This window comes from Acartia tonsa, chromosome 12 (genome assembly GCF_053477335.1).
Source record: "Acartia tonsa isolate MP-2025a chromosome 12, ASM5347733v1, whole genome shotgun sequence".
NCBI lineage: Eukaryota > Metazoa > Arthropoda > Copepoda > Calanoida > Acartiidae > Acartia > Acartia tonsa.
The window spans coordinates 28881542-28905752 of NC_137271.1; the positions used below are offsets into that span (position 1 = coordinate 28881542).

General features: G+C 33.1%; 1 long non-coding RNA gene across 2 annotated transcripts in view; it reads right to left on the reverse strand.

Moving 5' to 3' along the window:
- The window catches only part of LOC145334718 (uncharacterized), a 23427-nt gene extending 10423 nt beyond the window's left edge, over positions 1–13004 (reverse strand). For both annotated transcript variants that reach the window (XR_013884921.1, XR_013884922.1), the window contains exon 1: positions 12921–13004. This is a non-coding gene — a long non-coding RNA (uncharacterized LOC145334718). The remainder of the gene's footprint in view (positions 1–12920) is intronic.
- Between the last annotated feature and the right edge of the window lie 11207 nt (positions 13005–24211).

The following is a 24211-nucleotide window of genomic DNA, read 5'->3' on the forward strand; positions in this document are numbered from 1 at the left end:
TTCAAAAGCTATATCCTTGTTTGATGTATGGACATGTAATATATAAATCAACAACAAGACTCGGCGCTTTCACACAATTTACCTTGTTGAGTACTTTAACTCCCCCCCCCCCCCCCGACCTTCTTTAATTTTTGGAATAAATTGAAAATAAAAGTTCAGGTTAGGTTAGGTTATTTTGGGTAATGAGTAGCCCCGCGCTGTTAGTGCGCCGTTTGTAAAGCCCGTGCATAGGTTTGGGTTTGGAAAAAAATACATCCCCCACCCCTTATTTTTAATTATTTCAAAATTAAAGAAGGAGGGGGGGGGGGGTTGTTAACATTACTCCAAAGGCACTTAGAGTGAAAACACCCGCGACTAAACCAATAATAAAATGATTGATATGATAACATACAGTAAAACCAATCAGACATCACTGTTAAGACTGGAGGTGATGACTGACATGCAATTTTAGCTGTTTTTTTGTCGACAATTATGTACTTTTATAAAAGTCAGTATAAATTATGCTAAAAAATTTATTCAATGATAGTTACAGTATTATATTAAAAATCATGTCATTTTAATTGAGTTATTATGACTATTGTCATATGTTGATATAACAAAAACACTAAAGTTAGACTGGTAAAGGTTACTAAAAATACTCAATCTATAATACAAAGTCTGTCTGTCCGTCCCTTAAGATCTCAGTAACCCTTGAACCGATCGGAACCCCTCCAGAAATCAAAAAAATCCCCATAAGGATTAGGAGCACTCATAGAACAAAACCATAAACCTCACCCATAGGTTTCTTTTTTTTCGAATTATTTTCATTGTTGGTATAAGCTGCTTTTCTACAGCTTTTATGACAACTTACTTGAAAGGTTTTATCCTTTTTTGAGAAATAAGATATATTTTTGGCCACCCTGTATATTTGTGGAAAATGTAGATGTTATATCTGTAAGATTGGATCATTGTAATGACTTCCCTAGGGCTTATATGACAACTTACTTTCAAGTTTCAGCCTATTTTTTTAGAAAAAGAAAAAATATACTGGGACACCCTGTATATTTGTGGAAAATGGAGATGATATATCTGTAAGATTGGATCTTTGTAAGATAAATTAATAAGACTTCTCTACAGCTTTTATGACAACTTACTTTTATGGTTCTGTTACATTGTACTTTTAACATTTGTTGTGATCAAAACATTACTTCTTAAAAGTTCAATAAAATGTTGTAGAAGTTAAACCCACATAGTTGTTGAATTATTTTAGTCAGATTTTGGGCAAGTTTTTAGCTATTTTGCAGAGTGTGGGGGGGGGGAGGGATGGTTAATTATTGACCCTAATAGATATAAAACTTGAAAAAAACTTGCATATTTTTATATCCTAACCCAAAATTAAATAAAAAGAAGTCTTATCATACATTTTATGAGACTTTTTATATTTTCCATAGATGCCATTGCATTTAAAATAAAAGGTTCCCATCTAAATGTATCTATCTATTAGTGAAGCTTTACTTGACTAATGAAATGTGTGTAATATATCATATTTTTATCTCTTTAATACAGATAAGGATATTTATAGTATGGCTTTGAAACAGATTTATAGCCGCTGGTTTAGATATCGGTTTTCAGTCATACTGAAAAATCATGTAGGTCATCGAATTACTAACAATTTTCCACGAATATCTTTCAAAATAAAATCATAGAATTAATACTAGTCTTGAAAACCCGGGCCTTCGGGGCTAACAAATTTGATTTTAATATTATAATTTTTCGTTTTAATATCCGCAGAAAGCTGTCTATGATAAAAATGACTAATATAAAACTTTTCCGCCAGTCAAAGGTGGCCAATGAAATCCTAACGCTAAACCAATAAATACATATATACAAAGCTTCTCAGTCCTGGGAAGTCCTGGGAAGGTTTACTTTTATTTAACAAAAAGGGGGTTTGCTAGTATATAGGAAAGATAACCTATTACTTATTTACTTAAGGTCCTCCTTTAGTTTGTCCATCAAGATCCCATTAAACACATTAATTCTAATAATTAATGTGACAAATAAAATAGCCTAAAACCATCCAGAAACTTAATTGAAGATATATAAGAATAGGTAACTCAGTGTTACCATGGAGGCTTCTAGGGGCCATTAGCTAGAAATAAAATAGCAATCCATCATATAGGGTATTTAGCTAAGTAGTTTGGTATTTGATCTAATCTATTTTCCAATGCTAATATCGCATTATTAGTTTTTCTTGAGTAGTAAGAATCAACATAACTACTACTGCTGCAATATGCTTCACACACAGACAAGCATGACCATACTAAAGTAGTTGGATGTTTGACTGTTTGAGTGCAACTTAAGATCTCATTAACGGTTAATTTATAGGTGTGTGGTTTTCAAGAATTCTTATTTTACTATTTTGGACATGTTAGAGGCTAGTTTTTATGGGTAATGAATTACCTTTAGATCACGCCAATTACTTTAAATTATATGTTTTTAAATGCGAAGCGTTTCTATAGTTAGGGCTGGTCTGTAGTCCGTCCATCAATCCGTAACGGATAGCTCATTTCGTTAGGAAGCGATTTAGGACGCGTAGCAACATGATCGTCAACTTTTTTGACAACATCTCTTAGTATGATATAATTATTAATTATCCTATTAATCTGATTTTTGGAATAATGACAATATTATAAGCGAAACTCTCTATAATTAAATCCCCCAAAAAAGTATATCCTTATAAAGTACCCTGTATTTACACAATTTTTAGACTTTAGAGTTTAGAGTCTAGACTTAAAAATCAATGTTCTGCTCATTTGTTCTGACACTCTACAAGAATTATGGTTTGTTTGTCCTTCCTCTTACAGTTAGGGAGTTGAATCCATTTTTATAGAAGCAGAAATATAATCTATGATTATGGTTTGGACCCTCTAAAACTGTAATCTACCTTTCCACTTTCCCCTCTCTTGGTGAAGATATCTTCAACGCCAATACGATTTTTGAAATATAAGATTCCACTTTTGTCTCTCTTGTTGAAGATATCTTCACCAAGAGAGGCAAAAGTGGAATCTTAAATTTCAAAAATCGTATCGGCGTTGAAGATATCTTCACCAAGAGAGGGGAAAGTGGAATCTTACATTTCAAAAATCGTATCGGCGTTGAAGATATCTTCACCAAGAGAGGGGAAAGTGGAATCTTACATTTCAAAAATCGTATCGGCATTGAAGATATCTTCACCAAGAGAGGGGAAAGTGGAAAGGTAGATTACAGTTTTAGAGGGTCCAAACCATAATCATAGATTATATTTCTGCTTCTATAAAAATGGATTCAACTCCCTAACTGTCTTATTTCAGATCTTTGTTATTCCTCTGAATAAAATATTATTGTTTATGTTTTTCTCTGTTCCTTGTTAATATTGGTTTAAAACATCCGCATTAGTGTGCTACTTCAAATTTATATATCTTCAATATTTATACTCTATATACAGGCCTGTTTTAGGCTTTTCTAAAACAAATCTTTTCTATAATTAGGATCAGTCAACCCATACTTACGGTTACATTTAATATAGACATTTTAGGCGGTTCCATTGGAATTCAGCCCACACGGGATTCAACCCACGGAATGCTGGGCTGAATTTCGTGGGTTGAATCCCGTGTGGGCTGAATTCCAATGGTAGCATTTTAGGCATGTCAAAATTGCCCTATTAATGTTAAACTTGGCATAATCCTGTAACAGTTAGAAAGCGTATTAACTATATATTTAATACCAGAAAGTCCATATTTACATTTAAATAATGTTGATTTTTATACCAAGTTTCATATTTCATATTTTTTGAAATAATTATTTTTGACATAATACTGAGAGCATTGCATCAATATAGTCAAGTCTTTAGATTTAAATTTAAGTATAATTTCAATACTTAAAAAGCTATAGTAAAAATCTCGAAAAACTTAAACCCTGATAAAAATTAAATAATAAGGTTCACTTGGTGAAGTAAATGTTAAAAAAATCAAAGAATTACAATCTGCTTTAAACACTTATCTTCAATTCATTTCCAAAGTTTTCAATCTTTTTTAAGGATCACTCTACAAAGAAATTAATATAACAATAGTTGAGTTTCTTTCACCATACAGATAATTCTACCTATAGTGATAAACAATAAAGCAAATTGTAGGTTAACTCTAAATGATTCTCTCTTTCTTTTCTTTGTATGTGTGTCTTTAGGCAGGGATCTAAAGAGATAAGACAATGGCCGATAAATTTATGATGCATAAAATTACCCCTTCTGTCCATTACAATTAGTTTTTGAACCAACCAATCAAGACTCATTAGAAGACTTAAAAGTTGTTAAGACAATGAATAAGAAAACGTTATTATAAAAACTTTTGGGACTTGTGTAATAAACAGCCAAATGTCCCCTCCCTCCCTGGTGTTTAGGTCTGGTAGTTAATGTAGGAATAAAAGGATGCACAATAAAAAATGTTAGCATTCTATCAATTCAAGAGTTTATGTTGACTAAATGGCTTAAAAGCTCTTATCGATAATTTAGACAATCAAACATTTCAGTAATTAATAATTATCAAAATATCAAATCGTTTTTCTAGGGGCAATTTATCTTGGCATGCTGCCAGGGTGGTGGTACCCTCCCCAAAACTAGTTAAAACCCTACCAGGACCTATTTAAAGCTACACTTTAAAGGAGAATCATATGGGTTCATCAGTTAGCAAGACTTGAGTTGATTATTGGGTTGTCATGTACCGGGGGTAAATTTTTTAGGGGGGTCAATCCCCCTCCCCCCCCCCTAACAGTTTATGGGGTTTTTTTTATCCCAACCCAAAAAAAATTTTAGGGGGTGTAATTACCCTCCCAAGTAAATTTTACCCCTGGGGAAAAAATTTTGTGGGGGGGGTAAAAAAACTTGGACGCCCCTGAGGGGGATCCAATAGTTTTATACATTTAGATTTATAGATTTATCATATGTATTTACAATATACAATATACATCCCCCTTATCCTTTTATTTTTGGCAAAGACTATTATCTTAATGTAGACAATACGATATGTTAAGGTCAATCCTAAGGTCAAGAAACAGCTGCAATATTACAGTCCAAAAGCAGACTCTCAAAGGTATAAATTCTGCTGTTTGTTAAATGAAATAATGTTTTTACTACCCTATTCTAGTGTGGATAAATGGATTTATATCTATACAATAAGGGATACAGATATTGTTACTAAAGATGAAATTATTTTGCCTCTAACTTTTCCATAAAATCAATTAAAACAATGAATATAGAATATACGTGGATATTATGACAGGGGGGAAATGTCGTCGTCAATTTAGATTGCTAACATGGAGAACATTTATTGGACAGTTCGTTCTTCCACTAGGAAGAGAGCGGATAAGGTGAAGGGGTGGATGTCTGGTATCATCATTTTAGCCAGCTGTGAGCATAACTTTATTAGCCATATCTAGAAAATCTGGTACAACATCCAAGTAATAATATTTATATCGATATGCATAACATAATTAAATGAATATGTTTTTGTTACGAATAATCTCTAAAACAGCAACAACCTTTATGTAAGTAGTTTTATTTCTTGTATCAAACAAGGACATGTTAACGGTTGGCTAGACAGGAATATAGACACATAATTATTTTATGATAATGTCGCTTAATTTTTGTTTTTATTTTGTACAGTTTCAGCCCAGTTGTCATAATGGATATGTTGTTATTTTATATTTTCTTTTTTTCTGTTTTATGTTTAGTATATTATTATGCATAATATGATATGGAAGGATATAATTGTTATTTTTGTCTTATCATATTATACTATCGGCTTCGCCCGCTATAGGCCTCTAGGGGCACTTGAGGAGGGGGGAGTTGAATCCCAAAACCCATTATTTAAATTAAGATTTAAAAAGAAAAGTAAAAAAAAAATTGGGGAGGACGATTTTTTTGGGGGGGGAGGGGGAATTCTTTTTCTGTGGGCGATTTATCTTGGGAAGGTTGTGGTACCATCCCCCAATATAGCTATAAACCTTACCAGGACGTATGAGATGCTACACTATAAAGGAGAACCATATCGGTTTAGCGGTTAGCTAGATCCTTCGGTACAAACAAACAGACAGACAGACAGATATCGTTCTACTTTGTATTATAGATAAACACTAGTGACTGCGCACCAAGCCCTAAGGACCTAATTATTGGGTGAAAGGGTGCATTGGGGCTTAGTCATTTCCCTAAAACCACCCCAATACCAGTACTAAACTTTCTCGCAAAGTGCAAGTTAACCAGAAATCTGCAAGGTGTCAGAATGGCCGATGAATTGATGTATATCCCAAATGATGATACAAAAAATTAATACTTCTGTAGATTACAATTAATAGTTGAAGCGTTTGGACAATCAACTTAATGAACCAACTAATCAAAATGAATATTCAGTAATAGTCTCCAAAGTTGTTAAGCCAACGAATAAGAAAACATTATTAATATAAAACTTTGGGGACAAGTGTAAAATACAGCCCAATATCCCACCGTCCCTTCAGGAATCATTTCCTTCAATGATTAAAAAACTCAATATTTTATATCATAGATTATGTAAAATAACAGAAATAATTAAAAATAGCTACCTTACTATATATCTATAGAAACCTTAGAGTGTAATTAAAAGCCAAGAATTTTGCTACAAAGATTTATTGTGAAAGCATTTTGCCAACAAATAAAGCATAAAACTTCTCAAAATGGACCATTTATATAAAAGCTGCAAAAATGATTTTTCATTTCAGCAAAAAAATACTTTATACATATTAACTAAAAAAGCATAAACAAGAGTTATGACATCCAAAAGTAGCGAAGCAAAAAAAATTTATATCTAAAGTAGAAAACAGAATTCAACACGATTTGCATCCGCTCATCGTTTGGGAGGTAATCTCCGCCCAACATCGAGTCATAACTAAAGACGTTAAAAATGGTTCCTCCTGTTGCTATATCAGGTTCACTACATTAATAGTTAGAGTATGGAGTATGTCTTGGCCAATAAACAGACGCAACTCATTACCATGCACAGTTAGGACTTCTTAGACAAAAGATTGGTTGATGTTACTTGACCTAATATCCACCAGTGGGCGTTAGAGTTTGCATCCCATTACAAGAGAATGATGCCCTTGGGTTCTATAAAAAAGATGTTCAGTGGCCATAAAAAAGAGAGAAATTTACTAGCTGTTCTAATAAAAAATGGTTGAAACTGCCATCAATAACTCATAGCAAGTTTAAATGAACACTTTTTTGTTCCATATAACTACAATGATCTCATACAATGCATGCAACTAAGCACCAAAGATTCTTGGGAGGTTTTTATGATTAAGCATGATTTAAACTGCAGGGAGGTAGCGAACATTAGGCTGTTTTTTCCCCAAAGTTTTATAATAACGTTGACTTATTCGTTGGCTTAACAACTTTGGGGACCTTCATAAAATTTTAATTGGTTGGTTCATTAAGTAGAGTTTCCTAACATCACAACACTAATTGTAATCTTGAGAAGTGGCAATTTTGTGTATCATCATTTGGCATGTATAACAATTTATCATGGCTTGTCTTATCACTTTAGATCCATGTTTATTATGATAGAATCATCTTTTAAATTTAAAAAATCTCTTTCTTTAGATTTTTGCAGTGGTTGAAACGTTTGTACACTCAAGTTAATGAAACAACCAATCAAAATTCAATTAAAGTCCCCAAAGTTGTTAAGCCAACGAACAAGAAAACGTTTTACAAAACTTGGGGACTAGTGTAATAAACAGCCAAAAGATCCCTCCCTTTCTGACTTGAACTCTATTTTTGCCATATTTTTTTGCTATTTGGTTTTCTTGCAGTTTTCTATGCTGTCGCGTATTTGTAATCTCTTGCCGCAGCTAGCCAAACATTTGTTAGTTAAAAGCAAAATAATAAAATGCATTTTTGGAGGTCATGTTTCAGTAAAAATATACTCTAATGGGGTGCTGGGCTACGCTTCACAGAAAAGTCTAGGTTGTAACCTTCTTCTTTAGTTCGTCAGTGAATGGGGGGGGGGGGTAAGGAGTTGTTTTTCTAAGAGGGAAGCTTTTCTAATATAGGGTCCGTACGTTCTACAAATGTAGACCTATGTCATTATACAGAATCCTGTTCTGACACTATACAAAATCTACTTCTTTCAATAAAAAAAGAATAATTCTTAAAGCTTCCTTGATATATAATTGAAGCTGTTCTAAAGAGTTAAAAACAAAATAGAGGATTAACTCTTTTATTGTATTCATAATCTATAGAGAAACTTTTATCCAAACATTTAGAATTTGAGTTTAAATAAGAAGTTGCCCGCGTACTTAGCATATATGAAAGCTTGTCTGCTAACACAAAGGGCATTGAAAATAGTTCCTAATGGATGCTAAGTCTGGCGCGTGATACTAATAGGGAAATGCCTTGAGTTGACTTGTAAATAAACGCAATTACTCATGCACGTTTAGTACTTCCAAATAAACGTCGTGCAACCAAAGAGTTGATTGTCTGTTGGATGTTCCTAACCAAATATGCCCCAGAAGGAAAATAAATAATTTCCCTGTTATTTCAATATTAATGTATCTTAGACTTTTACATAGCATTCGATTTCAAATTTTTAAGAATTTTTAATCATTGATTGGTAAAATCCAGGGACTAAGGAATGTGATTCAGAAGTTTTAAGCCAACTCTACTCCGACAAAATATCTAATTTTCGGTAATTTCAAATGGAATTAATTGGCTGAATCACAGCCCCAGAAAAAATCCAGGAAGGGAGGGGACATTGGAATGTTAATTATGCCGTTACCAAAAACCTACACTGTCTTATTTGTATGATTTAAAACTTTCGATACTTTTATTATATCTTCAATTAATGCTTTATAGGTAACTTAAAACTTGTAGTTTCCAAACTATTTAGTGACAATTTTAATCTACAGAAAGGATAAACTGAATCATGGAAAGAAAACGAAGTTGCGGATTACGTCTTATTTTCATTGTAATGAATGTTAATGTTAATGAATGCCCCGCAGGGTTAGAACCACCCACTGGGGCTAGAAGTAGGAAAAACTACTGTGAAAATACGACGAAACCCGCTACCTTATTTTCTTTCCATGATCCGATAATTTTGTTTATTATCATTTGCACAAAAGTTTCTTGTCCATTATGAAGGTAATGTTAATTAATGGAGTTTCTATACATAAAGGAAGTAAGTTAATTCTTTTGTAAGGAAAAATAAAGTAAAAATAGTTAGTATAAGTAATATATTTGTATAGTAACAAGCATGATAACATCCATAAAGTTTTCGCTTTTTACAAATTTAAGAAAGATTAAATTTTACCTACTTGTGTTGTTTATCTCATAAAATATCTACTGAACTTTTATACTAGAACACATTAAAGTTTGAAGGCCATATCTATATATAGTAGCTGTGCTATAGTATGCATAGTTAGTATAGTAATACATTGTATCTAATCTGAATATAGAGTAGCTGTGCTATAGTATGCATAGTTAGTATAGTAATACATTGTATCTAATCTGAATATAGAGTAGCTGTGCTATAGTATGCATAGTTAGTATAGTAATACATTGTATCTAATCTGAATGTAATGTCTGACAAATACAAGATGGATGTATAGACACAGTATCTACATAGGGGACTGTAGGGATAAGACAATGGCGAAAAAATAAACAAAATTATCTCCTCTGTAGAATAATATTATTGGTTGAAATGTTTGGACACTAATAGTTTGAAACCATTTAATCAAAATCATGTACCTATAGTTTTTGCAGGGATAGTTTTTGAGCCAATGAATAAGATAACATTGTTTAGAAACTTTGTTACTAGTGTAATTTACAGTCCTTCCTCCCTGATAAATACAGAATTGAGTGATAGGACATCTAAAGAATGATAAAATCAATTACAAAATGAATGTATGGAATTTCTGATAAAAGATACCAGCCATAGACGTTCAAGGGGGGGGGGTAATGGGGCGATTACCCCCCTCAAACGAATTTGGGGGTGCCGTAGGCACCCCAAAATTTTTTTTCATTTTACCCCCCCCCCCCCTCATTTAGGTAAATACCCCCCCCAAAATAGAAAATCTCTAACAAAAAAAAATTTTGAGCGCTTCGCGCGCATTTTTAATACTAAATTTTTGATAGAATTTAAATTATCCCCCCCCAAAAATTTTACCCCTGCCAACAGATTTCAGGGGGGGTAATTACCCCCCCCCCCCCAAGAAAATTTTACCCCCGGGGTAAAAATTTTGGGGGGTGTAAAAAAAATTTGCGGCGCGCTTCGCGCGCCATTTTACCCCCCCAAAACCGGATTACCCCCCAAAATAAAAAGCTTGGACGCCCCTGATACCAGCCCCCTCCCCCCCCCCCCCTACACAAAAACAATAATAGTAATTAACGGGCAAAACGCAAATATATCTATTTTGACGGGAAGAAAAGTTATAAGCAAAATAATTTTTCTTTAGTTGCCATATCCCTGATTCATAGACTGAGTATTTGTTTCTGCACGACTTGGAAATATTCAATAGAAATGGAATAGTTATTTATTACATCGTATTCTAGACAGCTTTCCACGGAATTAAAGATAAAAATTTATAAGATTGAAACCAATTTTTATTAGTCCCGATGACCGAAGGTCCGGTCTAACAAAGCTGGTATTCATTTTTATTCTATAATAATCGTAGAAAATTACCTTTAATACGACTATACATGATTTATCAGTATGGCTCAAAACTGGTTCTAATCCAGCGGATATTAATCGGTTTCGAAGCCATACTGGAAATATTGAATTTATAATGTCACATTAAAACGCTGCATTAGCGCAAGTTGTAACCTTATCGAAAGGTGCCGGGTTCGATTCGAATGTAAATAAATTATTCCGATAAAAAATAGCCGAGAACCGAAAAAATGTAACACAGACAGACAAACTTTTGTAGACATCTTATTAGTATACAGAACGACAAGAAATCATTTGCTGACAAATTGAAAAAACAAACAATTATTTTTGGAAACCACTGTTATGAAGCGATAGAAATGCCAAGAAAGCATTTAAAAGATATTTGTTGAAAATTTTATATGCCTTCTTAATGAAAATGTATGAAATACCTGTTTTTCTATTTTTACATATCTATTTTGATGTTAAAGTCATTTTATATAAATAATGATGGTGAGAAAAACCATTATGATGGCAGAAATTACAAATTTATCATGTTTATTACTCTTTTAAGTGAAAACTCTTTTGTTAAGCGAGAAAAAAAGAATTTCCAAGTGAAAAAGGACATAGCAAAGAAAAGGTAGTTTTATTAATATTTTAAACTGCATAAGGAACAAAAAATCTGTTTTTATCATATAGAATACTAGCGGCTACGCCCCTAGAAGCATCTAGGGGCACTTTACTTAAGGTAGGAAGAGGAAAAGTCGACCTCATCCCATTTAAAATCTGAGTTTCAAAAAGATAAAAAATATTTTTTGGAGGGAGGGGGGTGAAGACACCCTCCCCCAAAATAGTTTAAAACTTTCCCAGGACCTATAAGAAGCTTCACTGTAAAGGAGAACAAAATCGGTTCAGCAGTTATCGAGATCCTTCAGTACAGACAAAAAACGCTCACTACTTTATATAAAAGGATGGACCGTGAAATAACTTTTAGGAATAGAAATAGAAATTACTGAAACTTTTCTAAAGGATTAAAGCCCCACCACAGAAAAATATTTTTCTTTAAAGAGGTTGGAGTTTTTTTTTATATAATTGCAAAGAAATAAATAATAATACTTTAATAAAAAAAACTGAGGTTTATAATAGAAAGATATAGCCTTTAGATGCACCAAACACACAAACATTCTCAGCATGGACAAATTTTAAATTGTATTTCACAACAAATAAATAGAGTGTGGCTTAATAGTAGCGAAATTATAAATTGTATATATTCAATGTTATCATTTTAGAAACAGACAAGGTGTTGCTTTTTCATAGTGAGATTGCAGTTCCAAATTGTATTCATCAAAGAATAGTGTTGCATATTTGTAGCTAAAAAAATTTTTTCATCTAGTTGCGACTTATTTATAAAGGTAAGTTTACTTTAATTTTGATTATCCTTAACTATACTTCCTATTATAGCTTCCTCATAAACCCTAATTTAACCAAACCTTGCATATTATATTTTTAATACCAAATTTTTATGATATATAAAACTAATCAAACCAAGGTTGGCAACAAGGTTTGAAACCAAGGTCAACACAAAATATGTTGAATAATTTAGTATCAGGCTTGTTTTCTTTCAATGTGTCGTGTAGCATATTAATAAATCAATTTCTTTTCCAATCATAAAATATTTGATGTATAATTACTTTTATATATTGTTTGTGGTAAGGTTTAAAAACTAATATTGTCTATACATTGACCTCTATATGTTCATAAATCATTGATTTTTTTATTTTAGGCATGATTATTGCTTGTTTTATATTTTTTGTTAATTAAATTTATTGCTTTATGAAAATAGAAATCTTATGAAATAGAATTAAACAATTTGCATAAAAATGAAATTTATATTAATTTCTACGTGTTTCTAAAAGAATTTGCCTTTAATTGATGTAAATACATTATGTGTGATGCTATTATTAATGCTAAGTAATTTATAATTTTTTTAACTCATAAAATTAAAACCTTATCATAATGCTGTTAAGTTGGCCCTGGCCAATAAAATAGGTAATAATGATATGATTTTCATTTTTTCATCATGGACAATTTTTATCAATTAATACGATATATGTTTTTTCAGTAAGGTTAAGTTTTAATTTTATTCCAGTGGAAATGAATCATATCTGGGTCCATACTGGAAAAAATCTATCACTGTCTTTGTTTCAAAAGATATTCATATTGAAATTTTCTCAATGTCCTTACCTGTGAGCCCCTGCACAAATTTGCCATTTCTAGAAACTATAATTTATTCTTCATCTTAGATTTGTTCCTCTTACATTTTTTTCTAAAAATTGATAAAAAAGAGTTCAATTTAAATCTTTATAGATATGATTAATAAACTTTTCAACAACAATAATACCCCAACTAGGCATTACTATTTGAAAGAATAAACATTTATAACCTAAACAAGTTTCATATACTAGACAATAAGTTAGATTTTTATATCTTATAACTTTTCTGAAAATAAATAATGTTGCTGATACCAATCTATTGTGCAGTAATAATAAAACTTTAGTGTGTGCTTAGCTTGACATTCTTTCCATTTCTCATTTTATGCCTTCCTTTTAAATTTCAACCATTTCCTAAGAATACTTTGAATATATTCTCTTTACATGGAATATCAAATATTTTCACTTACCCTTTTGCTTTGCATTAAATTTAAGATATTTGAAAGATATTTTACCTAATATATTCACTTTTGACATCAATATTCAAATGTAAAATATCTAAGCTTTAAAGTAAAAGCATCTCATTAATGTTTTTTCAAATATAATAATGTGAAATTAAAATAATAATGTAGCAAATATCTTTTTTTTCAAAGTAGAATTATATCAGTCTGTCTGTATTGTTAATTGTTGTATTGATTAGACTCAGCTTTTTAGGGAAAACTTACTGTTCTAACCATAGTTTTAAGCTATTTTTCTAGGAGTTTTAAGCCCCCTCCCTCAACCACTGTCAGGAAAAAGGTGTGAAGCATCCAGTAAATGTATGTGAAAACTTAATATGTATGTTCTAACCCCTGAAATATTGTCTACATAAAAGCAAAGTAATGTGTTATATTGAAGGATAATAAATAATATTCAATATTCATATTGAATTTTCATCAATCTTTACAACACTCTGACTTTATCAATGTAAGAATCTGTGTCATAAAATCCATTATGCTGACAGCATTCATATTTATTAGGGTTCACAAAGTTAACTGATAAAATTCTATTGTAATTATAGAAATTTTATTAAAAATTTAAAATTATATTACAGACATAACAATTTAAAGTCAAATTAGCCTGAAGTGGTAGATTTGAAAAATTTAAAATTAAAATAAATAACGAGCAAATTTACTTCAAATATATAAATTGTCTGTGAAGGCAAATCCTTTAAAAATACTAGAAATTTTACTAGGACTTATGTTATGAATGCTTCAAAATTACAACGCTTTAGGGCAGGGTTAAAGCCTCATTAGGTATCATAAATGACACTAGAAAAAGGTTTCTTTATGAAGATTAGACAATATCAAACTTCTCCAGATAACTTTGTTTCAATACTGCACCACTGCAGATGTTAAATTTTATTGTTTTCCTACAAGTAAAACTCTGGCAATAAAACTTACAAGATCACTTTTATCCATTTTCCCTTGATGCATTGCAGTTCGATAAAAATGTAGGTAAACCTATGCATTTAGAAAGCCCTAGAAACTATTAAGATAAAAATATTTGAATATTAAAATCTGCACCATCAGAATTTACAACTTTTGACTAAAGTTTAAAATACAATTATCATAATATCTAACCAATACAAAGATTCTATTAAATGGATATCAAATTTATTTTATTTAGCCAATTATTTCAATTTGAAATTTTCAAATATTAGATATTTTGTTGGCGTAGAGTTGGTGTAAAACTTGATTTATGATGTAGCTGAAAAGAAGTGGGTATTATGGAGAAAATAAGGAAAGATGGTTATAGAATTGTTTGTCTGAATCACATTCCCTAGTCCCTGGCCGCAAGAGTTTTTGGGGTAAACCCCTGTAGTCAATATATATTTCTAAGAATTTGTGTCATTTCCAATGATGAAGTTATTTTTTTATTTTTTGAGATGGGGGTTGAGAGGGTTGTAAATCATTTACTTTTTAAGGAGAAAGAGTCCTAACTCAAAAGGAAAAACCCTAAAGCCATGGTATTGGGTTAATCACTGAATATATTATTTGAATTGGTCAAATGTTTACCAAGATTATAAATTGCATTTGTTCATTTGGAAAATTCCACAATTTTAGTTTTATAATTGATATTAAACTCTTGCTATTTTGGCCAATGCCTCTATAAAATCTTGCTATTTTTGAGCACAAACATTTAAGCCATTGACGTCAATCCAAAAATTATATACAAACGCATATTTCATGCTGAACATTGACCAAGATATTACCCCTTACCCCCAAATTTACCCCTTTTCCACCCCCACAAAACCAAAAGTTACCCTGAATGAAAAATATTTGGTTAGTAACAGAATATATTTGTTTAGCACTGCTGAACTAGATATGTTCTTGACTGCTCGAAAAAGTCATATTGGAACACTAATTTTTAACCACCTCCACATTTTGTCATTCTCTTTCTTTCTCTCTTTCTCTCTCTCTCTCTCTCTCTCTGTCTCTCTGTCTCTGTCTCTCTCTCTCTTTCTCATTCTCTCTCTTTCTCATTCTCTCTCGCTATCTCTTTCTCCCTCTCCTTCTCTCTATCTCAGTCTCTTTTTCATTCTATCTCTCTCTCCCTCTCTTTCTCTCTCTCTCTAACTCTTTTTCACTCTCCTTCTCAATCAATAGTCTCTCTTTTTCTCAATCTCTCTATCTTAGTCTCTTCCTCTTACTATCTATCTATTTCTCTATATCTTTCTCTCACCCTCTATTTCTCTGTCTCTCTTTCTATCCCAAATTCTCTCTTCCACTCTCTCCTTATCTCTCTCTCTCTCTATATATATTTTTATCCCTCTATTCCTCTCTTATTCTCATATTTTGGAAATGGGACGATAGGATAATTTTGACACCCTTCTTTGCTCAATGCTCAAGACCTATTTAGGTCAGTATAACAATTCATATAAAGCTTTAATTTGTGCTATTTGTAGTGTAATTTCATGTGTAGAAACTTGACTACGGAAACCGCCCATAGTTCTATGTTCCTTTCTCTGCAACCGTTGAAAACTCCGTAGCTCCTTGCTTGGTTCTGCGGAGATTTTAACAGGACGGAGAAATTTCATGATTTTGATGGAGGTAGGATTCCCCTCTTCCTTCTTTTTGGGGGTAGGGAAAGTTTATCAGGAAGAGAAAAAGTGACCTTTGTAGCTTGTAGAACAACTCTCTCTATCTCTTCACTTTCTCTCTCTCTCTCTCACTCTCTCTCTCTCTCTCTTTATTTTCTTTTTTCTACTGTTTATTTCGCTTTCTTCATGCCATTTTTGTACTTTTTCTTTAAATTTTGCAACATTGCATAGTCTGATTTTTTACCATTCAAAATACTTTATAAAACTTTGTACATCTTTATAAATAAAAAAATATTGCACAGCAAAAAATACTCTTGATATCTATCTATCTATCCCCTTGCTGTCTATCTATCTATCCCCTGGCTGTCTATCTATCTATCTATGGTGCATAAATTTGTTCCGTCCGCCATGCACCGTGTTGGTGACCTACCAAGCATGGGCGCTACCCAGTTAACTTCACCGAGACCGGCGTTCATACAAAACCCAAAGATTGATCAGCCAAAAAAATAGCAAAATAAAAAATGAAGAAATAGATTAAGATGTATTAAAGAGCGTTTTCATAAAAGGGGTATTACTATGACTATTTAATTAATTAACACCCCCATTCCTCTACCATAAAGACGTTCAAGTTTTTTTTTTTTTTTTTTTGGGCGGGGGGGTAATTAATTTACAGTCAAGGTTATATAGGTAAATAGTCACATTTTTATCGGTTTTACAATGTCTATCAATCAGTCGTACTAACTTAGATATACAAACAGTCATCCATTATCATAGAAAAGCTGCGCTAGTAAGAATGAAATTTATTTTTGTAAATTTATGAAAACGTAAATTTATATTGCAAGACCGGCTATATAAGAATACTGCATCAAGTCACCCTCTATTACCCCCAAATCTACCCCCCCAATGTCCCCCCCCCCCCCCAATGATTAGTGTGTAGGTTACACCTGCTGCTTCCAGCAGCTGGGCATGGCTACCGACCAACGGGCCTATACCTTAATGATACTGGGTTTACCCCAGGGCTTCAGGTACGGGGACAAAGTCACTCAAAAAATCAGCAAGAGACGTCATAAAAATGAGTAATTATCCATCTCTTTTAGGGGTTTTCATTCCGACTTCTCCTCTCATCTCTCTCATTTATGACGTCAAATGCTTTCTTCCCGTACGGGCTTCAAAGTTAGGACATTAGAGGATATATTAATTTTCCTAAAAAGTAGATAATTCTTCCTACTAATTACTAATGTAGTTTAAATGGAAATTTTTTAAAAACCTTTCTGGAGAATATTTTAAATTCTTACGTAAAAAGACAATTCACCATTGCCAATCTATACAAAAAAAAATGTTACCGAAAAGTATTTTCTTCAAAGCTTAGCCTCCCTCGCTTTGTCTGTCTGTTATATGAATCTTTATCTTTAACGTTTGTTCGTCAATCCGTAACGTAAAGGGTTAAATGTGATTTTCTCGGAAACTTTATGAGATAAAGTCTGTTTATTGTTTGCTTAGATACATCTTACATAAACATAAACCAACTGTGTTTATATTTTGCAGCGTAGCAGCTCTGTAACTGCTACTTTAAAGTGAAGCTTTTCTGCAATTAACCTTGTACAGCAACCGAATGTTTCCACAGATCTCATTTCAGTAAAGGTTCTGTAATTTTCTATTATTTATATATCCCTCTTTTGCTGACTCTGTGCTATTACCCACTTTGTTAGTTTTTTCTCCATCAGTTTTTTGTGCTACTTCGCTACTGCTGGATGTGTCATTCTTGTGTTCAATATTTTAATGTTGACGCTCTATACATCCTTGCTTAACTTCAGTAGCTTTCATTTTGAAGTTTGTGAAATATGGTATTGTCGTGGTTTATCAAAAGCGAAGCTTTTCTATAACGTTAATCGGGGTCGGTTCATCCGTCTGTAACGGATAGCTATTATAGTTAATTTAGGCATATTATAATTATCCTATTGATTTCGATTTTTGTAGGGTGATTTATGTAATAGTAAGGTACGATTTAGAAAGCGTAGCAACTCTATAATCATTATTAGAATGTCCGTACGTTCTGGTTGGACTAATACATTCATATTCTGCTTATTCAGTTCTGAAACTCTACAAGTGTTAATGTTCGTTTAGCTTACCGTTTTTATGGATGTTGTTATTCTTGTTTATATTTTATGTTTTGAGGCTTGACTCTAATTATATTTAACTTGACGCATTGCATTGATTGATGGCAAGGAAAATAAGTATGTTTTGTTTAATGATATTCTTTTATACAAAGTAGAACGATGTCTGTTTGTCTGTTTGTTTGTAGCGAAGGATCTCGCTAACCGCTGAACCGATCGGGTTCTTCTTTACAGGGTAGCTTCTCATAGGTCTTGGGAAGGTTTATAACTATTTTGGTGGAGGGTACCACCACCCTCACAAGAGAAATCGCCCCTAGAAAAAATCCTCTCCAAAAAATAACTTAATTTAATTTTTTAACTAAAAACAAAAATGAGGGGGCGTCAGCCCCCCCCAAAAAAATTTTTTTTTTTTTTCTTAAATCTAAAATGAAAAAAATGGTTATCAAATCAAACTCCCCCCGCCTCAAGTGCACCTAGAGGCCTCTAGAGGCGTAGCCGCTAGTTCTTTTATATAAAGTAGTAAGGTTTGTTTGTCTGAAGCTAGATATCTCGGGAATTACTTTATGGGATAGTTTTAGGCTAGTTTTAAAAAAATTTCCATTCTCCCTTAGAGACTGGGGGTGAAGCAACTAGTATTCTAAATAGCAGTGAGTTTTTTTTGTAAATGCATTAAGATCTTGCTAACCACTTAACCGGATTAAGTTTTCCATTTTCGGAAAGCTAATTTAGGCTTATTTTGATGTTTTCTAACCCATTCTTCCTGAACTTATATATAAAATGCAATTTTCAGGGGAAAAAATGGATGAATTGCAGGTCTCGGCAGCCGTGCGTCAGCCGCCTGTAAGCCTTATGGAAATCAACCTTTACAATTTTAAAAATCAGATGGAAATCTAAACCTGAACCAAAAATGGTAATCCCTCTTTCCAAATTTTAGTTTTTATTTGTTGGTTCATTAAGAAGAGTGTTTAAACGTTTTAACCACTTATTGTAATCTACAGAAGAGGTATATTGTCTAGCATCATTGGAGATGTTCATTAAATTATTGGCCATTGTCTTATCCCTTTAGATCCCTTGAAAGTTGAAAGCATAATAAGTGACAACTTTGTATATAAATGCAGTATCTGTGAAAATATAACTTTTTTCGACATATGCTATTTTCAGATAGAGATAGAAAGCAGAAAAGATGGATAGATGGATAGAGTATGATTGAGCCAAAAACTTAAAGGATAGAAATATATAGAATGCATAATAAGTGGCAACTTTGTATATAAATGCAGTATCTATAGAAATGTAACTTTTTTTCTCGAAAAATGCCTCTTTCAGATAAAGATAGAAACCATAAAAAAAGATAGAAATGAAGTTACGAAAAATAAGAAGATAACAAGGATGACAACAACCATAAGAAGCGAAGCACTAAAAATTCATGGAAGGAAAAAGTGAATTAAAGATAAGATGTTCAGTTGATAAATGTGCAATAATTCATGAAAATCACGAAATCTTTCTGAAAGAAAATTAAAAAATATCTTTAATGTCTTATTACGCATGACCAACCAACTGACGGGTAGAGTAAATTATACAATTTATGCTGATTGATACAAGGAATCATTACTAAAAAATTCAGCCGCCTATTTTCAATAAAAGCCAAGAAAATTGCATTTTCACGTTACGTTACGGATAGTCTGACGGAACCAAAAAATCATATTTCTTCTAACAAATTTTAAACAGACAGACAGACATTTCCAATTATATTGCAACTTCGCTACTAAATATGAAATATATAATTTAAAGAGTTTCTTGTATATTTATTATGTATTTGTTCTTTGTAGCTAGAATAAAAATATATATGTCATTGTCATTCATTAAATTATAAAGCAAAATTAACAAGTAAAATTATATACAAAAGTAGTGCAGCATTTGTAAGCTAAGAATTTCTCAAACACAAAATAATCATAATAATACATTTAAAAATCGGTAGAGGGAGAAAGTCAATAAAAAATCAGCCACGTGACGTCATAAAAACGAGGGATTATCCATATCTTTTTTAGGGGTTTTCTTTCCCACTTCTCCTCTAATCTCCCTCATTTTTTTATATGACGTCACCTGGCTGATTTTTGAGTGACTTTCTCCCCCTATAAAAATCTCCCAATAGTTTCTTGTGACTGTCTTAAGGCGGTACTAACGGACATACTAACATGCCCTAGTTGTATAGTAGCTGTGCTACTGAATCTAAACTGCATGATTTGAACTAACTACCCAATGCTTCGCCCATATCCTATGACTTTCTTCCTTATACACTATACATACACACAAGCTTTGGAGTAGAAAGTGTTAAAATAAAACAATAAAAAAGAAAGCTAAAAATGTTGTTCCAGTATGGCTTCGAAACAGATTAATATACGCTGGATTAATACCGGTTCTCAGCCATTCGGAAAAATCATGTAGCTCATCGTGCTACAAACAATTTTTTACAAAAACTAAAATAAAAATCGTAATATTAATACCAGATTTGTTATAATTCTTATAATTTTACATTTTAATATCCGCGGAAAGCTGTCTATAATACGATGCGATATATAACTATTCCATCAATAAGATAAACCATTCGTTGGAGGTAGAAATATCTTCGGCCCTCCCCCCATAAAGTGAAATCCCAAATGATTTTTTAAAAAGATACCCATTCATTCTTCTTCTTAGTAGCCCGTTGATCTCAATTTTGCTATCCATGGTCATCAAAAATCTCAGCCTGGGGAAGACCAAGAAATTGTGCAGCATCAGCAGGTTGTTTCCAAAGTGACTGTACAGTTAAGTGTGTTGGACGGTTTTTACATCTAAAAAGGTGTTTGGTGGTGTGGCCTCGTACATTGCAGTCTGGGCAGCGGTCAGAGATTTGCTGATCCATCCTGGACAGGTAGCTGTTAAGGTGTGTACTATGTCCTGATCTCAGTTGAGAAAGTGTTGCTCTCGTTTTTCTTGGTAAAAATCTTTCAGATGGATCGATTTCAGGTGCTTTTATATTTAGTACAGGATTAACAGCTTGGATGTCGATAACATCCCTAACTGAATCTGTATGGATCCTCTGGAGCTTGGCTTTATAGTGGTCATTTGTGAGAATTTCGTCAGATGGAGCTAGTCTTTTAATTCTCCTGCCAAACTTTGTGACAAGGGTGTGTTTAGTTCTACGGGCTGGTTGAGGGCGGGTGAGATCTTCCTTAACAGGGTGACTTTCTAGCTGGGTAGAAAGAAGGTATTGTTGAGAAAGCATTTCACAATGTTGTTGGACGGGCATTATCTTAGTCTCAGCATGTACATGATCTGTGCTTGCTATTTTCAGACAGCCAGTGGATATTTTGAGCGCTGAATTTTGACATGTCTGAAGGGAGTCCCAGTTTGTCTTGCTGAGGTTAGGTGTCCAGATGGGGCAAGCGTAGTTAACTAGGGACTGGCTAATAGCTTTGTAAGTTTTAGATATCACCTCTTTTTCCTTTCTCCAGCTCGTACCTGTGAGGGCTTTAAGTATGTTGTTTTTCTTAAGGAGCTTAGTTCTTAGTGATTTTGCATGGTGGCGAAAGGTAAAAAGATTATCGAATGTTATGCCAAGGAAAACTGGATGTTGAACAGTTGGAACAGGATCATTCTTGACAGTTATTGGAAGTTTAATTTTGACTTCTCCTGGATCAGTGGTAAAGAGAGTGGCGGTGGACTTGGCAGGGGAGATGAATAAGTTCCTGCTCTTGAACCAGTCATCAAGAATGTTAAGGTAAGAGTTGATTTCTTTGCAGATTGGCACAATATGTTGACCTGAGTTCAAAACATTTGAGTCATCTGCATATGTGACAAGTTTTACACTTCCTGTTGGTTGTGGCATCTTAGACATGTACAAGTTGAACAACAAAGGGGATAGAACCCCTCCCTGTGGAACCCCTTGTTTCATTTTCCGGCACTTTGACTTGACACCTCTGAATTCAACATAGGTCCAGCGACCTCTGATGTAGTTCTGTCAACAGGTTGTTTCTTGTTAAGTCCCTTGGTTATGTGGTTGGAAATGTCGTGAAGTGCAGTGGTGGTTGAGCGATTTTTCCTAAAACCATGTTGATGATGTTGGAGGTCAATAGCTTCACTGACTTGTGGAAAAAGAATAGCTTCTAGAATCTTAGCAATTCATTCAATAAAGTTATTGTTGGTAATAAAATTTGGAAACTGCTAGTTTTAACCAACTAATCACGATTAAATAAAAGTAACTAAAGTACAACCCTTCAGCCGTTATTGAGATCTTACATATAATATTGTCCTAAAACTGTGTTATTTTGCAGAAACTGTTTTTGACTGTATTGCATTTTCTGGGTAGTGCACTTGGATCCAGGCATTTGGGGGATAAAACAATAAAAAAAAATTCTCTTTCTCCAAATTTTCTATCTAATATTTTCATCCACTAAGAGCCCGTTGAAAATAGGAAAGAAGGGGACAATGGGATATTTATTACACTAATCCCCAAAGTTTTTAATAACGTTTCCTCATTCGTTGGCATAACAACTTTGGGGTCTTGTAATGAATTTTGATTGGCTGATTCATTAAGTTGAGTATCCAAACGTTTCAACCAATAATTGTAATCTAGAGAAGATGATATTTTGTGTATAATTATTGGGGATGTACATCAACTTATCGGCCATTGTATTATCAATTTAGATACCTGAATGGAAAGGCTATTTTATCACAGATTGCCATATCCTTGTTTCCCCGAGTTGCATGAAAAGTTTGGATGTTGTATAATTCTATCTTACTATCTCGCTATCTTTCTATCTCTCTATATTTCTATCTCTCTATCTACTTATCTATCTTTCTATCTCTCTATCTTTCTACCCCTCTATCTTTCTATCTCTCTATCTTTCTATCTCTCTATCTTTCTATCTCTCTATCTTTCTATCTCTCTATCTTTCTATCTCTCTATCTTTCTAACCCTCTATCTTTCTATCTTTCTATCTCGCTATCTTTCTATCTCTCTATCTCTCTATCTTTCTATCTCTCTATCTCTCTATCTTTCTATCTCTCTATCTTTCTACCCCTCTATCTTTCTATCTCGCTATCTTTCTATCTTTCTATCTCTCTATCTTTTTATCTTTCTACTTCTCTATCTTTCTATATCTCTATCTTTCTATCTCTCTATCTTTGTATCCTCTATCTTTTATTTTTTACTGTAATCCTATACTATCTTTTTAATTTTTCTTTTTATGAATTTTAACCGTTTAAAAGATCTTACTGGACAAAATGAAATGCCTAAAAACATATGGGACTAACATAGTTTCGCTACTAAAAGATGACCTCTAGGGGCTTGGTTTCGCTTCAAGTCCTTGAAACATACTCCGCGTCCTATAAGTGCGGTGCAATGTGTCCATTCGCCCAATGGACGACAACCAGCCCGTTGATTGCACGACCTTTGTCTGAGAAGGCTTAATTGTGGATGGTAATGAGTTGGGTCAAGACAACCCCCATACATTCCCCCTACTCTAACTATTTATGTCGTGCATTTGACTTGACAGCAGTAGGAACCATTTTTCACCTCTTTAGTTATGACACGGTATCGGACTGAGATGCGAACCTATCACCTTCCCTAAGACGAGCGGATGTGCTACGTGTTAAGCCACGGTCGCGAGTAACTGCTTCGCTACTTGGATTTTAAAATGTATAATTTTTCTTGTTTTCTTTCACAATGATGCCATATTACAAGATAAATTAATCTAAACAAATTTCATGGTAGACTCCCTGGTTACGCCATTGGTCTAAAACTAACCCCCCCCCCCCCCACATACACTTAAAAACACACTTATATCATGGAGTTTGAACCCTGTGAATTTCAAAATAGCAAGGCTAGAAGCATACTATCTAACCTGACAGTAATAACACAAGTAATTTTTTTTATATTTTTTTTTTTGGGGGGGGGGGTGGAGATATACATGTTTTATGCAGCCGTATTTATAAGAGGGAGTTAATTGAAAACTTACCCTGGACCTATAACAAGATTCTCTTAAATGTATAGAGCAGCCGTTTGTGAAATCTTATTAGGATTTATAGTACAGAGCTGGATCTTTAAATCATTTCAATGGTGCGCCAAATCGGGGTGAGCCAACTTTCCAC